The sequence below is a fragment of the Syngnathus leptorhynchus genome, chromosome 6 (genome assembly GCF_054491065.1).
Source record: "Syngnathus leptorhynchus isolate UIUO chromosome 6, UIUO_Slep, whole genome shotgun sequence".
Classification (NCBI taxonomy): domain Eukaryota; kingdom Metazoa; phylum Chordata; class Actinopteri; order Syngnathiformes; family Syngnathidae; genus Syngnathus; species Syngnathus leptorhynchus.
In genome coordinates, this window is record NC_141200.1 from 8,848,283 (window position 1) to 8,860,714 (window position 12,432).

Consider the following 12,432-nt stretch of genomic DNA (forward strand, 5'->3'; position numbering starts at 1 on the left):
GTAAAAACATCCTATGCACTTTTATAGTTTCAAACATAAGTAAACGGCACATGCTTACGTTTTTCAAATGCCTTTCAGGGCACCTTAAGAAACATAACAACTGCTGATGGCAAAATAATTTACAAAATTACATATCACAATTGCACAAAATACACTCGAAATCTTTTTGTTTTGTCATTCCCCAAAAAATCAACAAAATAGTAGACTTTAAACAGAGATAATATACATAAAGAGAAAACAATAATCATCAGATTTACATTAAAAGTTAGTTTTCCCATGTTAACATTTTAAAAAATGTGATGTATTTTATAAACCTTCTGTCCTCTGGGATCTAAAGCCAGGCTGAAGTATATATGGAACCAGAGTTGTGCTGTTACATAGCATGAGGACAACATCCTTCAGTTAGAACTTTCTATCAACACAAATAAATCTCGACTTTGAATACGGGGTGTGATCTAAAGCACTCTCAAACATATACTTTGGGTTTGACCTTTTACCCCCTCCAAATGTCTTTCAAGCGTAGTCAAGTGGGAAAATGGGCATTGTCCATTTACCAATGCAGGTACCACTTAAAAATCGTACCAACAGCTTTTGGCAGCACACTAGTTCTCAGAGTACAGAACATACATTTTCCTATATTAAACAGTTTATCGTAGCCACTGTCAAAAGATGAAATATTTGTATATTGAGGGGTGTAGTGCTGATGCTAAACACATTTCATCAAGATGTCTGGTCTAAAGATGGCTTCAGATTAGCTCAGGTAAACCATCCTAAAATATGTGGGTTTTTTTTGCATTCATTATTTAATGATCTTTGTTTCCACTTTCTTCTGATTTTGAAATGGATTTTCATTGTAGGTGGTTTGAGAGTTGATGATCATCACCTATTGCGATTTCACAAAGTGTCTGCCTAGGTAAGCCAACAATAATACTGTATATTCTCTCTGAGGCTAAACGTATAGCTGAATATACTGGACAGCAGAGAGAAAGACTAAAGTGTCCCTCGTTGCAGCTCGTTGTGGTGTCATGGTTTTACAATTGGCAGGCATGAAATGGAGGATGCACAACCATTTAGTCTCTTTGAGATGAATGAACAATCGCACTTTGTAGGTGGGGTCTAGGTTGTGTCGTACGCCACCTCCTCCGTGTGCCAAACCAACTTAGGCTGGTGTAGTCCTAAGCAAGTCTTTTTGCATGAACTGATGAAACCTATTCGTATGAGAGGTGAAACATCTTCTCTGACAAAAAGAGCTGTCCAATTGCAATCAATTAATTACCTTGCAAAGGAAATGACCTTGGTGAATAACACAAGCATGAAGTGTTTGACTGATTCAAAGGCTAATTGTCCAATCTTAACAATGTCATTTCTAGTGAGCTACTTGCATAACGTCATTGTATTATAATTTAAATAATTTTAAGTTTTTATCTTCAGACCAACTGTCGAAAAATGAACATCAGTCAAATCAATGAAGCCATTCTGTCTCTGCACATCATGCCAGTAGGTAAGTCAAGATGTAACGAAATGCAATCCTTTCCCCCTCCTTTCACTCCCTCCTTGTCTTGTCTTCCTCCTTCTCCAAAATGTCAAATGACTCCATAAATTGCCCTAATGGGGTGAGAGGCAGAGTGCGAGTGAAATATCCACCATGTCACAGAGCCACAGCTGGCCGGCAAATTGAAACAGAGCATTTTTGTGTCGTTTGCCTCATATGTTGTCGCTGTTGTATTTGTGTGTGTGTGTGTGTGTGTGTGGGGGGGGGGGGGGTTGCACCCTTTTGCCTCGTGATTGCTTCTGCCCATCTTTGCTATACTTTCTCTCCTCTACTTGTCAGACGGAATGTCAGGTCACATATTCAGCGCAGCTTTATGTACTCGTCTACTCACGCAGCAGCTGTTTTCTTAGCACTTAGACAAAGCAGCAGATCAAGGTGCTATGGTGAAAACTTCAGTTTTGCCTCCGTTCGTTCATTGGGTTTTGAGAAACACTGCAAGCCTTCTCGTGTGCTTGATTCATTTATTCCTTCTGCCATAATCTAGGGATGAATGTGAGGTTTGTGGTCTACTACACTCTCTTTTTAGGTCACTTTTTCAATTCATTACGATTTCTTCAATTTACAGTCAATGAATCCGTTTTTGAGCTTGCCTTTAAAGTGAGCTCTGGGATTCTTTTGTCACTTCTTGGCCTATTCCTTCTTTAATTCTCAGCACTCGTGATGGTACTCCTAGAGCCATTGTATCAGGAAAAAAAGTTGAAGCCACAAACCATATTATTTGGGACTATGGCTGATATGCAGGACAAATGATGGAAAGAGGTGGTGGTGCATGACAGTGTGGAGATGATTATGTGAGCTATAACCCTCATGGCCATTGCAGTAAAATGATCCTGCCATTGTCATTGGATGAAAAAGCAGGGCAGCTATTGGCCATGTTTCACACTCCGTCGAGTTGACAAACTATCATTGACAATCTCTAGTAGTCATTGCACCCAGCGTCATTTGCATACTTTTCTCTTGCGTGACAGTATGGCAGGGCACATAGCTTGTGGCCATTTAACAAAAGGTCATCGGTGCAATTTATATGCCGAGATACATTATCTGTTCGAAAACACGCCATGCACTTGTGGGCATGACAACAATGTTGAGGTCAAGGTGCTCTAGGATTTCCTGAAGATTTCTTCAAGATTAAATAAAATGAATTTATGTTGACTATACAGAACCATAAAACATAGTATTAAATCTTTTTTCAGACACTCCGACTTTTTCTTTTAACTTAGAGAGTGCAATCTCCACCCAATAGTATCATAATCCTCTGAAAGCAGGGAATTGCTGCAGGGCAATGTTGTTTCTGCATAATCTTGCAAAACGACAGACAAAACATAACCTGGCAGAGGAAAAAAAATAAAATAAAAAAAACAATTCAGCGCATTCATAACGAGACCTGAACCGAATTGAGGTCCATTAGTGAGCTGTGCAGTGCATTTGCAGAGTGTACGCTCTATTATAATGTTCCCAAGCGGGAAAGTAAAAATCCAGGCACAGATGTTGGCGCTGCTCTTCAGATCCAAGGGCAATGGGGTCCTCGCGGTTTTCACCCTGAGCGGGAACACTGATGGCTTCGGGGTTGGAGGACAGGAGAGAGGTTGGGAGGCTTAGAGGATGATGAGGAATGAAAAAATTGTGAATTGGACTGAGAAAAGAGGGCTAGGGTTAGAAAGACATGAAAGGAGGAGAAACGTGAAGATGGTTGGGCCGACGAGATAATGAAAAGGAAATGAGGTTATAGGCCATCAGCATAAGTGTATGGATGCTTTATATATGCATCATTGGCTTGACTCCTTCTTCTATAGTTCTTCCATGTCATTACTCATCAGTCTTTTAGAAATAGAGTGGTGAATAACAACCACGGCATCACATTAAAGGCTTGTTTGGGCAACAGAAGATCACAAATGGCCTACTCATCTGCTGTAAATCTTGCTTTTGGAGTCTAGGTACTTGTTAACAGTGCAGATTAATGTTCAATCACGCTTTTGTACTCCTAATTTTCTTAAGTACAATATTTATGTTCGCAAACTCTGGAATTACATCTCCCCGTAGGGCTGTTTGTAATGTTTATTGTGATGCTAAATCATCCTCATTAGTGTGACTCACATTTATTCCACTGCCTTGTAAAAGAACTGATTCCTTAATGTTCAGCTTGATGTAGCAGTGATTCTTTTTTTTTAAGGTGACTTTACTGAACACGTTTTTTCCGGTAACATTTTTTTTTTCCCGTATTGATTAGCAGAGATTGTGCAAACATGTGCACGTATGATCTAATACGGGGCGACAAGTGCCGTATGCACGGTGTCACTGCTGCCTTACTACAACACGGTTTGGTGGAATCAGCCTTCAAATCTCTTGGGCATGTCTGTGGGAAGTTTGCATGGCCGCTCTCTTTTTGCTTGGTTGAATGTTCTCCGGGTACTCTGCCTTCTCCTACAGTTCAAAAACGTATATCAAATTCACTGAAGATGTTAATTATATTTATTGGGGCCCCTTTAAATGACCACAGACTCAACAGGTTTGTCAAGACCAGTAAAAATCATTTCACCCTCCCCTTTGACTGATGATTTGATGATTTTACTACAATTGGAGCCACTAAAACCTCACATTCTTACAACCACACAAAGCAAAAATATTTGAGATGGATAGTGACTTCCTGCCTTTTGTTAATCATGTTGCTTTTAAAGGATTAAAGCAGGCGGCAGCTCAGTGGAACAATGTCATTTTCGCTAGTGCACTGAAAGTGTATGCTCATCACTATTGAGAATATAAATGACCAAGGAGGATTATAGCTGCAAAAAATTCCATTATCATAGTGGGGTTAAGCATTAATATGTAAATTTCAGGCAGCACAGAGAACAACTGGTTAGCACTTCAACCGCGGCGTTCTAAGGTCAGCGCTTCAAATCTTGTTCCAGCCTCTTATTTGAACTTTACATGCTCTTCCTGTGCTTGTGTGACTTTTCTCCTGGCACTTTCTTCCACATTCCAAATACATCCATGTTAGATTCAGTGTGTACGTAGCCGAAGTCATCTGGCTTGAGCACAACTGCAAATATAAGTGGTCTAGAAATGGATGGGAGGAATTACATTGACTTTTTTAAAATGCCATGAGGTTTTCATGGGTTTAATTGCATTTCAAAGGATGTGTCCATATAATTACTTGAATTAGCAATGTATTGTGCCGTGTTGAAAATAATACTTAACAAATAGCGAACAATACATTTATTTGGTTCACTTGGAGAGCCTAAGGGGATCAATAAATCAATTTTTCTTCTTCTGTGTGGCTAAAAAAAACACCCTTCATTATAATGTGGTCCACTTACAAAAACCACAAGTCAAGAACATAAACACACACACACACACACACACACACTCACGTGTGGGTGCACATCACACAGGGGATGCCCACAGCGTCTCCAGTCTGCTGGTAAACAACTCGGTGACCTTTTTCCATTTGTCCATCCACTGTGGAACGTACCAGCCCACATTAAGAACATGCATGATTGCGTCACGTGCCGGCTCACACACATCCAAATGCACTCCAAATGTGCTTTCTTTGCTCTTGTTTCCTTTTAGAAACACGGCGCCGAGGAGGAGAGGTTGAGGAGGAAAGAGTAGACTTTTCTCCTCCCACACTGGTGCATAAAAACGAGCTCTCATCTTCTGTGCTATATCATTGCAGCCTTTATGGACCTCTAGCTCCCAGTGTGAATTATTAACTACCACGCTACAAGCCCAGACAAGCGACTTGAGAATCTCTCACTCCATTTAAAAGAAGAGAGCTTCACTTTGTTTTTAGCTGCCTCCCACTTTCCATTCAGTCATGGAAGCACTTGTGGAAAATGTGCTTGTTGTGTTAGTGTGTTTGGAGAGTCCGTTACAGGCGGCTGAAGATGGAATAGCAATAAAACTCTTAGCTTGTTGACATTATTTCAACTATTGAACATAACATATAGTTTGTAGAGTGAACGTTTTATAAAGAGAGATTAGGTGACTAATTTCACTTTGGCAGCTTTATATTTGTAATATTATTTGCCAATCACTGTAGGGATTATTGTTTTCCTGTTACGTGACTTGAAAGGATCAGTTTCTGATTTCATTGAGCTTGGTCGCACACAGACTCTCTGCCTGAGGGGGAACGGGTCCAATGGTATGTGATCTTTTTGACCGCTTGCTGTGGTGATATTTTAGACTCTTGCTGAGCCCTGACCGGGACCAACGGCCACAGAAAGTCAAGAGCATCACTAAATGGCCAGTCAACAGCTGGCATGATATAAAGACAGACATAATATATGCTTCTTTTTTTTTTATTGATAGTGGTTTTCATCAAATATTCTGATCTATGCACAAAGTGGTTGTCAACAACTGGTAGGCTTTATTACATTACTCTGTTTTGGGTGCTGTGTGCTTTTCTGTTCACAATTTTTCTTCCAAGTCACAAAAAGATAGCAGAATCCCAAATGACCAGTCAGTCGGGTTATTAACTATGGATTTACTGGCAGTCACGTAGAGAATGTTTTATAGAGCGGAAGTCAGTGGGTCATGGGATTATTATAGATCTCCAGATCCATTCATCATATCATTTCAAGAGTGTGTTATTTGACTCTTGGCCTGCTCGATGATCACGTGTGACAGAGAGATATTGACATTGTTCATTTACTACTTCATTGCAAGATGTCAGGGCATTTAAATTGCAAAATAAAAGTGAAGTTAAGGTTCAGAGCACTAAAGCTAGTACTAGGTGCAAAAAATATGTGAACAAATGCCAAACACAATTTTCCAAGATTTTCTAAAACATAAATTATCTAAGGTATTGCGACATATTTACCTTTCCTTACATCACCTTAAAATGAGTGTCATCACAAATAACATGCATAATCTCTTTATTCTGATAAATGTGATATTTCTCTGTCTTGAGATAGTTGTCTTAGATAAAGAATTCTAACCATAAACACTTGAAGCCATACATTTCTATGATATATTTTTATTGTAGAAATAATGAAACAAAGTGATTGGGCACTTGGTGACAGTAACCGACTCAAGACTTTCATCCTTTTTCCTCTCTTCTCTCATGGCGGTGTGTCCTCTGCTTACCTCCTGATGTAGCATGTTTGCCACGCAGCAATGTGTCCCTTGTTTGGAAACTTGCGTGTTAATTAGAGAGAACAGTTGGCCTTTCCCCAAAGCAGCTTTTTCCATCCATATGTTGATGCTGCTTAAAACATTGCTGTATTTTATACACTGAACAATAACTGGGGGTTAATTGTAATTGAATACACGCCCCACTCCCCCTTTTGTCGGCACATTATTGGTTTAGTAGACAAGGAGTCTTGAGTCAGAAAAGTACGAGGCAAGGAAAAAAGGGAAAACTCCCTGGAGAAAGAAATGTAGAGTGGTATTAAAACAAAAAAGTGACAACGGTATACTGTAAGCACAATTTCTTTGGCTATTCAGATAATCTAATTGGATTCATATATTCATTTGTTCATTTTCTGCCACCTGTCCCCATACGGGATCACTGACAGAATGCAAATGTTAATGGAAAGTGGTTAACAGACTAGCAAGTCAGTCAACAATTTTGACACAACATAGTTTACCTTCACACTATTACATTTTGTAGCATGGGAAATGTAAAAAAAATACACAATTCTGCAAATATGTATGTCATGAAAAAAAATCCCAAAACGTCTCTATTTTGGTTGTAGTGTAACCAAGCTTCAATATATGTCGGTGCCACGATTAATCAGCAAAATATTTCCTCCCATTCAAGTGTCTGTGTATGGTGTTGCGTTACAATGTAATTTTTGTTATTCTGATGCTCACTGCACATATAGCAGCGCAGTCAATCTTGCATAGATGAGGAGGAGCTGCTTCCTCCTGCTGATTGTGCATGTATAGATAAGACAAGGATCAAATGTTTCCGCTCCCTAGCTTCCTCCAAGAATGTTTTAAATTATATTATTCTTAATCTGTTAAGAAAGAGAATTGTGGATGTAAAGTATGATAATTTTTTTAACTCAACCTCATGTAACAGAGTAGCAGACATTTAAATCGTTTTTAAATATGACCTTTCCAATCAGATAGATGGACAAGACAAATGGATTTTTCAAGCACAATAATATTATCCATACCCCGTGGATATTTTCAGGCTTGACTACATTAATCATTTTGCATCAGTGATTTTTTTTTCTTAACAGAAAGTTTAAGGCATGTAAACCATGTAGTATATTTACTTTTGGGGAATTTTTGGTTTTGGGAATATCAATAAATATATTGAGACTCGGCTAATCTGTGTTGCGTTAAATCCAAGGAGGCTTTTGACAGGATGCTAATCCATTTCAGACAATATGACAGGCTGCTTTACCGTAACAGACCAATGCGTGTGGTTAACCTCAGATATTATGCATGTTTCTCCACCGATTTGACAAAATCTGTCATTTTTAACCTCCAGTTAGCACACTTAAGCCACAGTCTTTCTCATCCTGTCGACACAACAATTGCATGGGAGAGCACGGCTAAACCTGCTCAGAAGCCAACCAGGTGAGAGAAATCATCATTCTGCCTGAATTATACCTTGCTGACATGTTTAGAGAGGACGCTCTGATGAACCGTGAGGACAGCTGGCTTGAGCACACCAGGCTGCCCAGGTTAAATAGGAAAGGTGCAAAAAGACCTCAAGCACATCACAGGCCACAAGCATGTTCATGAGATCTAATTATTATTGTTGATAGTTCCAAGTATATAAGTTAACTTTTGGTTGTGCAATACTCGCAATGGAATTCATCATACTCATCTGGTGTACATCAAAGCTTTATATTTGGTCTTGTGCACAAATATTAGTATGCAACTGTGGCTAAAACGAAATCATGGCGGAATTATTACTTTCTGGACGTGGACCTTGACACCTCGATCCATTACAGAAGCCTGGCTTTTCTGTGGACAGATTTATGAGACTCTTTTGTGAATTAGTATACCTGATCACCTCTTGTTCACCCTATTACATGCTCCCTTTTCATCCTAGAGGCCATTGGTGTGTATTCTGTTCCCAAGTAATGAGATTGTAAAGGACAGACAAATATCTGAGCAATGAGAATGTAATGAGCCCTCATATTTGGAGTTGAATGGTCGCACTTTCTTTTCTGTCCCTATGGAAGGGGAATTTTGATCATCAAATCAGGGCAATGAGGAGGAACAACACTTCTGGATGCTTAAATATCTGAAAATGTCATTAAAATGTTCTGGCATGCAGGTAACCTCATTACCACTTTAATTGTACAACTTTAGGTAAATGTTTTTAAAATTAAAATTAGTCTATTACGAAAGTAGTGATCTAATACAGGCATGGCGTACGATTGCAAAGGGCTCCAAACATTTTAGGGCTCCTGCAAAAAGCAGCTGCTAAACTTTCAGCCCAAAAGTTAAGTGGTTTTTTTTTTTTTTTTTTTTTTTTTCAGAAGCTTCTTAATAGTTTTGAAAAATACATTTTCAACTTACCTGGCCTCTGAGAATGTGAGATAGAGAAAGAGAAGGAAGGAGCTTTTTTTTTTACTTCCTTTAAACATCATGAGAAATGAAAAATACCAGACATTACCCCTCTGCATTTCAATTTCAGTCAAGCTTGACACTGATCTGACAAAAGAGTTAGTTTAATGGCTTGAGTGCAGATTGAGCTTCAATGGGATAAAATAGCTTGGCTAGCACAACGTTTAAAAAAAAAAAAAAAAAAAAGAGGTCTTTGAAATTGGTGACATAAATGGATACAATGAGAAGACTGCAGTCTGCAACTTGTCTGTTGTCCTTCCGTGGTGAAAAGTCTGTTTCGTTTAAAGCTGAGACAGACTGTGAAGTCAGTAAGGAATCTTGATAAGATGTGAAAGTGCTCTGAATATGAATGTGTTTTATCTTACACCGTTGGCACCTTTGGAATGGTTCAGCTTTATGATCTCCATTTGTTTGGACTGTAAATCAGCTATAGCTCATTATTTAAGAAAGATGGATCTCAAATAGAATGCTGCACAATTAGCAACAACACCCGTCCTGCTTTATTCACTTCAAACCAGCTGTCCACAATGAAACGCCAGAATGTGACTCACTGTCTTGGCAAGAGTCATATGGCGGTGTATTGTTTTTTACTTAAATCTCTGCGCAGACGGCAACCAATAAAATCCTATTGTAGTCCATGGTAAACACATTAAATGGTGTTTGTCAACTAAATATACGCACACAAGCTCGAAATAAGACACAGCATGAGAGGACAAGAAAAACTTCCCATGAGAAAATTCCAGTGACTAGTAATTTGACACAGTACCTGCACAATATAATGGAATCCAATACTAGAAATGTAAAGATAACAGCGTTTGCAAAAAGAAATACAGTATGCTTATTTCTTATTGACATTGATAGCCCATCGGATTCCATGGAGGGAATCGTTCCCGAGTTCAACGTTTTCAATCGCTTTCATGTTGCTGGAAACATGGCAGGGGTCGGCAATTACTTTTGGCAGCCCAGCTACTAACCCTAATCTTGGAAACCCTAAAAGTAGTTCAAAACCCTCGCTGGAAACCCTAACCCTAGTTTTAAAACCTAGTTTGAAACCCTAACCTGGTTTTAAAACCCTAATCGGAAACCCTAACCCTAGTTTGAAACCCTAATTAGCGATCCCAAAACCCCTCGGAAACCCTAGCCCGAAACCCTAACCCCAGTTTGAAAGCCCAGCTACAAACCCTAATCTTGGAAACCCTAAAAGTAGTTCAAAACCCTCGCTGGAAACCCTAACCCTAGTTTTAAAACCTAGTTTGAAACCCTAACCTGGTTTTAAAACCCTAATCGGAAACCCTAACCCTAGTTTGAAACCCTAATTAGCGATCCCAAAACCCCTCGGAAACCCTAGCCCGAAACCCTAACCCCAGTTTGAAAGCCCAGCTACAAACCCTAATCTTGGAAACCCTAAAAGTAGTTCAAAACCTTCGCTGGAAACCCTAACCCTAGTTTTAAAACCTAGTTTGAAACCCTAACCTGGTTTTAAAACCCTAATCGGAAACCCTAACCCTAGTTTGAAACCCTAATTAGCGATCCCAAAACCCCTCGGAAACCCTAGCCCGAAACCCTAACCCCAGTTTGAAAGCCCAGCTACAAACCCTAATCTTGGAAACCCTAAAAGTAGTTCAAAACCCTCGCTGGAAACCCTAACCCTAGTTTTAAAACCTAGTTTGAAACCCTAACCTGGTTTTAAAACCCTAATCGGAAACCCTAACCCTAGTTTGAAACCCTAATTAGCGATCCCAAAACCCCTCGGAAACCCTAGCCCGAAACCCTAACCCCAGTTTGAAAGCCCAGCTACAAACCCTAATCTTGGAAACCCTAAAAGTAGTTCAAAACCTTCGCTGGAAACCCTAACCCTAGTTTTAAAACCTAGTTTGAAACCCTAACCTGGTTTTAAAACCCTAATCGGAAACCCTAACCCTAGTTTGAAACCCTAATTAGCGATCCCAAAACCCCTCGGAAACCCTAGCCCGAAACCCTAACCCCAGTTTGAAAGCCCAGCTACAAACCCTAATCTTGGAAACCCTAAAAGTAGTTCAAAACCCTTGCTGGAAACCCTAACCCTAGTTTTAAAACCTAGTTTGAAACCCTAACCTGGTTTTAAAACCCTAATCGGAAACCCTAACCCTAGTTTGAAACCCTAATTAGCGATCCCAAAACCCCTCGGAAACCCTAGCCCGAAACCCTAACCCCAGTTTGAAAGCCCAGCTACAAACCCTAATCTTGGAAACCCTAAAAGTAGTTCAAAACCCTCGCTGGAAACCCTAACCCTAGTTTTAAAACCTAGTTTGAAACCCTAACCTGGTTTTAAAACCCTAATCGGAAACGCTAACCCTAGTTTGAAACCCTAATTAGCGATCCCAAAACCCCTCGGAAACCCTAGCCCGAAACCCTAACCCCAGTTTGAAAGCCCAGCTACAAACCCTAATCTTGGAAACCCTAAAAGTAGTTCAAAACCTTCGCTGGAAACCCTAACCCTAGTTTTAAAACCTAGTTTGAAACCCTAACCTGGTTTTAAAACCCTAATCGGAAACCCTAACCCTAGTTTGGAACCCTAATTAGCGATCCCAAAACCCCTCGGGAACCCTAGCCCGAAACCCTAACCCCAGTTTGAAAGCCCAGCTACAAACCCTAATCTTGGAAACCCTAAAAGTAGTTCAAAACCTTCGCTGGAAACCCTAACCCTAGTTTTAAAACCTAGTTTGAAACCCTAACCTGGTTTTAAAACCCTAATCGGAAACCCTAACCCTAGTTTGAAACCCTAATTAGCGATCCCAAAACCCCTCGGAAACCCTAGCCCGAAACCCTAACCCCAGTTTGAAGGCCCAGCTACAAACCCTAATCTTGGAAACCCTAAAAGTAGTTCAAAACCCTCGCTGGAAACCCTAACCCTAGTTTTAAAACCTAGTTTGAAACCCTAACCTGGTTTTAAAACCCTAATCGGAAACCCTAACCCTAGTTTGAAACCCTAATTAGCGATCCCAAAACCCCTCGGAAACCCTAGCCCGAAACCCTAACCCCAGTTTGAAAGCCCAGCTACAAACCCTAATCTTGGAAACCCTAAAAGTAGTTCAAAACCTTCGCTGGAAACCCTAACCCTAGTTTTAAAACCTAGTTTGAAACCCTAACCTGGTTTTAAAACCCTAATCGGAAACCCTAACCCTAGTTTGGAACCCTAATTAGCGATCCCAAAACCCCTCGGGAACCCTAGCCCGAAACCCTAACCCCAGTTTGAAAGCCCAGCTACAAACCCTAATCTTGGAAACCCTAAAAGTAGTTCAAAACCTTCGCTGGAAACCCTAACCCTAGTTTTAAAACCTAGTTTGAAACCCTAACCTGGTTTTAAA

At 40.0% G+C, this 12,432-nt stretch overlaps 1 protein-coding gene across 1 annotated transcript in view; it reads left to right on the top strand.

Annotated features, from left to right (window-relative positions):
• Positions 1-811: 811 nt before the first annotated feature.
• Positions 812-12,432, top strand: part of kcng4a (potassium voltage-gated channel, subfamily G, member 4a) — a 38,597-nt gene continuing 26,976 nt past the window's right edge. Inside the window, exons 1-2 of the mRNA XM_085914484.1 lie at positions 812-913; positions 1,432-1,501. The gene's annotated coding sequence lies outside the window, so the exon portion shown is untranslated. The remainder of the gene's footprint in view (positions 914-1,431; positions 1,502-12,432) is intronic.